Raw genomic sequence first — 5,358 nt, forward strand, 5'->3', positions numbered from 1 at the left:
TATCACACAGACACGTTTCTCAAAAAGAGGGGGCCCAAGAAGCGACTGTTTAACTTCTGAAAGGGAAGAGAGATCCCCTGAAACTTGTCACAGATTCTCTCTGACTGCACAGAAACATGCAGACACCTAACCCAAGAGTCTCTCTGCTTCTGAAGGGGTTGTGTGTAGGGAGGGAACTCTTACATGCTGCAGTATAGTTTTAAATGACATTTCAGTGATTGCTGATGTTCAGAAAAACATAGGTGCTACAGCTTAAGGAGTCACCCCCAGACCAACCAGGTCCTGCTGTTAGGAGATTCATCTGTAGTATAAAATGGGACAAGTAGTGCTACAGAGGGTGTCGAGCCAGCTGGAGAAGAGACATTCGTGCAGAAGGGCTTTACAGATGCTAATGCTGCTGTCAGCACAGATGCATTTCCACGGGGCCAAGCAAGCATGCTGCCCTTCTGGCTTCCAGCATTGTGAAGACACTGAACATTGGCTCATGGCAGATCAGCAGCACAAAAACACTGACCCACACAAAAAATCAGGTGGGAAGGGATCTCTAGAAGTCTCTAGCCCAATTCTCTGCTTACAGTAGGGTAACCCCAAAGCTAGACCAGCTTGCTCAGGGCCTTGCTACAATATTAACACCTCCAAGGATGGAGATATCCCAGTCTTTTTAGGTACGAAGAAATTTTTTCTCACACATGTTTAGAATTTCTTTGTTTCAAAATTTGTCCATTGTTTCTTGACCTTTTACTATGCTGCCTTCTCAGAGTCCGGCTTCCTCTTCTCTCCAGCTTTCCTTTAGGTAGGAGCAGACAGCAACTAGACACCCCCTCGGTCTTCTCTGTTTAACAAACCCAGCTCCCCCAGCCTTCTCCTTGTGCATTGTGTGCTCTAGCCCTCCACCGTGGGGGCCTTTTACTGGCCATGCTGCAGTTTGTCAACATCCATCTTGCACTGAGGAGCCAGTCCTGGGTGTACTCTTCCAGCCTCACACCGCTCAGGTGGATGGGAACAATAATTTCCCTTGATCTGCTGACTACACCTTTGCTAATGCAGCCTAGGCTTCAGGGAACCTTCATTGCTTGAAGGGCTCACTGCTGAATCATGTTTAAAATGCTTCTTGATACTTCGTGGGGATCTAATAAAGTATGGGGTTATTGCCACAGAGAACTTATCACAGGCTTTGCCTGTGCATGTGTGGTGTGCTTTGGCTGTGCCCACTCAAGAGAGACCCCCTCAGGCACTTCTGATGCGACTGTGATTTTCACCCTGTGCTGAAGGTCCTCAGCCACTCTTGCTGCAGTGACACATCCAGTGAGTGATAACTTTTCCCCCTTCAAAATCATGGGATTTGTATTCATGGCACATCGGCCAGAAGTTTGAGTAACTAACTGCCCTTACTACACTACAGTGCCAAATGAACTCAGCCTGGAGCCAAGGCTGATCAAATCACAGGTTGTTACATTCCTGCCCAACAGGGACCTGCCTCCAAGTTCCCAGTTCCAGAGAAACCTACTTCTTTCAGCGAAAAAGCATTGGATTGTTGCTGCATATGCTTCAAATTCCGAAGTGTATCCCAGGTGTGTGGTTTCTGCTCCTTGTCCTTAAGAGAGCAAGATGCCACTATAACAAAATGATTCAGGCAACCAAGCATGTGCAGGCTAACATATATCTATAACTCTCCATTACCATGTATTTCTAAAAGCTTAAACAACACTAAGCAGAAAAGTTACCAAACAGGGGAAAATGCAATCTATTTCCATGCAGCAGAAAAAAAAACCCAACAAAAACCCAAAACCAAAAAAAAACCCCAACCAAGAATGACGTGCTGAAATGCTCTCTGCTGTGTGCTGCCAGGGGATTTAATCAGCCGATTGCCAAAGAGATGTCAGTTCCCTGAAAAGAGTGAGGACAACACGCCTTGCTGAGAAATGTACTCACCAGATTAAAATACCAGCTGCAGGATAAACCCAATATTGTCCTACAAGCAGCTAAAAATTTGGGTGAGAAAGAACAGCCGCCATCCTTAAAATGTGTGTCACTACATCATCACACCTTCCGAGTCTATCTGTCCATCTCTGCCTACTGGTCAGTACCCCCAATGAATTCAGATACCACTTGAGCCAGCTTAATGAACATGTCAGGCCAGGTTTACCAGCCCTAGAAGCCAGCCAAGCAGGATCCTATGACACAAAATACCACCTAGATTACCGGGACAGCCACCATGAACAGTGCAGTTCACACACAGACAGCAAACAAAAGGTGTTCAAGCACAGAGAATACAGTGGCACCCCGGGAGGATGGTCTGTAATAATAACTGAAGGCCCAGGGGTGGGTGCCTCGTGTTGGGGTGGTGAAAAGAGAAATGGAGAAATCAGGAGAGTAGATAAAGAAGGAAAGCGCTGAGGTGGGAACGTGACAGTCAGATGTGATTGTGGAGGAGGCAACAAGGATGGGAGATGGAACAGGCAGCCAGCGTGGAGGTGTGTGTTTGCCACCCTCCCGGGCCAAAGCTACATAGAAGAGCTTGTTACAAAGGTTGTGACAGAGCAACAGTCGTGGTAACCGGCTGGCTTTCTCCACACATTTTCTTTTCTGAGCTTGTCAGGAGCTGGTGCCCTCAGCAGGAGGTGGGAACCCGGCTGTGTTGTTCACATGATTCTGCTCCCAGGAGGGAGGCCCCACTAACCTCCACCTACCGCCTGCTCCAGGGCTCGGTTACCTCCTGCAGTTACTTTGCATTGCTGCTGGCTTATTTTCTTGCTGCAGAGCTGTAAACCTCTCTGTCACCCCCTTCCCAGCTCCTAGCCAAGGCTGGTAGTGCTGCTGGGTGAAGCCCATGGCTGGTGCAGCATGGCCACCCCTCCTCACACAGCTCCAAGCCCCAAGAAAGCATGCTCTGAGCAAGTTGGATAGATGGAGGCTGTACCAAAGCTGGCCTTTCTAAAGAAAGGAGCTGGTCTGGAGACTGGGCTGGGCCTGGGGGTCTCCACTACACACATCATGCTACTTGCTGTGGGGCCAGCTCTCAGCCAAGCCTTTCTCAGTGCATAAGCACGGGGTAAGGAGGGCACCTCTTCACCCCACACAGCTCCTCCTGCCCCCAGCACCAGTGGTTTTACACAGGTTTTTATTCACCACACTCCTTAGCTGAGCCCAGCCAGTCAGTGTTATGAAATCCTAGAAGCCCTAAACACACACGTGGGACATGAGCATGTCTCACCAGGGAGAAACCAGGAGTGGTGACCAGGATGCTCTTCCCTGGTGTGGAGAGGAGCAAGGGCAGGCAGGATTAGTAAAGGAAGGCAACAGAGAGCTGGGAAAGAAGGTAAAAGAGATCAGCTGTACTCTCCAGAGACACATACCCGTGTTTCTCTGACTTTGCCTCCTCCGAATGAAAGGAGATAAGACAAATCAAGTGTCTGTGGCAGATGTTAGTCACGCTGCCTCACGTGCTGCTGAAGGGTGCTCGGCAGTGCGGGGCGGGAGGGGGAGCAAAAAACTCCAGGCACCCTAAGAAAAATTAACCACTTTGTCCCAATCCTCAAGTGACAATTTCCCTTGCCAGGTATAGGGCATTCTGACAAGCGCTCCCAGTTATCAAGTCCAGGCCAGCCCTCTTCTTCGAGGAGACTCAGTCCTGTTTCTTCCTAGGCAGCATGCAGGGAGCAAGGAGGCTATAAAGGACTCTCTGGCAAAGAAGAGAGAAGTAAAAGAGATGTCAGTGCCAGGCTGGAGTTCCTCTTCCAACGCGTAAGATTGAATACATTTGCTGCGTTGCAGAACGAGGAGAGAAATGTCACCTTCAGAGGTGATCTGACAATCACAAAAATAAATTACACAGAGGAGAGAAAAAAAAAAACCACAACAAGATGAGCATTTGTGAATATTCATTAGCAAGTCAAAACCCCCAAATTAACAAGGAAATTAATTTCCAAACTGATTAGGCTGCCAACTCCTTTTATTTAAATAAATCAACAATTGCCTTCATGTGACTCCTGCTGAAGAACGTAGAGCTAATCCTGACTCCCCCCACGACGAAGTTTTGTGCCGCCTGGGATGACCAATACCCCAGCACGTTCTGGGGACAGGCGGCCGCTGTGGCTGCAGCCGCCGGGAGATTTCCCTGTGCCCACTGCTCCGGATGTTGCGGTTGCACGATCGCCCGAGCCAATCTAACCGCTGGCTGCTGTACTTGTGCTCTCCCTGGTCCCACCCTCTTACTCATGCTGGCTCTGGAAAGCTGTTCCAGCATGCCAAGCTGGCAGCAAACTCATGCAACAATTAAAAAAAGAGATTTCTCTCAAGTCAGAGCACTGAAACAGCTCAGCCAAACGCCCGGTGCGCAACACCACAGGTGAGGAAGGTAACCTAACCTGACCTGGGAGGTGGGCCCAGCGCCAAAGTTAACCCTGCTACGAGTAGCGGAACGAAGCGTATCTTATCCTAAAGTCCTTTTCCACCTGAAGTGTCTAAGGCAGAGCAGAGCCACCGCGGCGCGCTGATTTGGTGGGGTGTCTGCAGTTTGGCGTGGGGGTGACCAGCCAGCCCGGCTTAGCGATCTGGTGGAGCGGCTCCGGGATGTTTCCTGCAGGAACAGCCTCCTGCCTTCTCCCGCACGGTGCCCGAGGCTCACGGGAGTGACTGCCTGCTGCTTCTCCCGCTGCACGGCAACGCGCCCGGCAGTGCCAGCGCACGGGAGGCAGCGGGAGGCTGCCAGACAAAACTTGGGTGGGCTGAATCTGTGAAACTGCATTCTCAATGACTGAGAACGAGGGTGAGCTGCAGCCCCCTCTGGGGTCAAGTTGTGAGCGCTTACGAATACAACAACAATTGCTATTTGGGTGAGGTTACGTGGAGCCTCCGGCTGCCCACTGCGGGAAGAGGGCTGCCCTGTTCCCCTCCACGCTTGGCCTTGCCCTCCTGTTCCCGACAGGGAATGAGATGGTCCAGTTTTGCCCATCTGGCACGGAACCAGCTTGCGGGCAGTCCCCTCTGTTGGGTTAGCAGGACAAACATGCTTAACAGCGTGCCAGAAAGCGCCCGAGCCAGCGCAGGCTGGGACCGTCCCAGGCGCTCGCAGCCAAACTTTGGGACAACTCCTCGGGATCATCCCGGCGGGGCGGGACCGTCCCAGGCGCTGGCAGGCACAGCGCTCGGGACCGCTCCGCCGCCCCAGCCCCATCCCGCGCTGACCCGGAGCCGGCGGCCGAATTATTCACGGAAGGTCATGAATATTCATGAGGGCGCCAGCCTCTCTCCCCCGCCCGCTCACGTCACGTGACGCCGCGAGGCCGGAAGCGGCCCTGCCGGCCGGGCTCGGGGACGCCGCGCGCCCGCCCGCCCCCCGCCCGCCACAGCCACTTC

This window comes from Aphelocoma coerulescens, chromosome 1 (assembly GCF_041296385.1).
Source record: "Aphelocoma coerulescens isolate FSJ_1873_10779 chromosome 1, UR_Acoe_1.0, whole genome shotgun sequence".
NCBI classification, from domain to species: domain Eukaryota; kingdom Metazoa; phylum Chordata; class Aves; order Passeriformes; family Corvidae; genus Aphelocoma; species Aphelocoma coerulescens.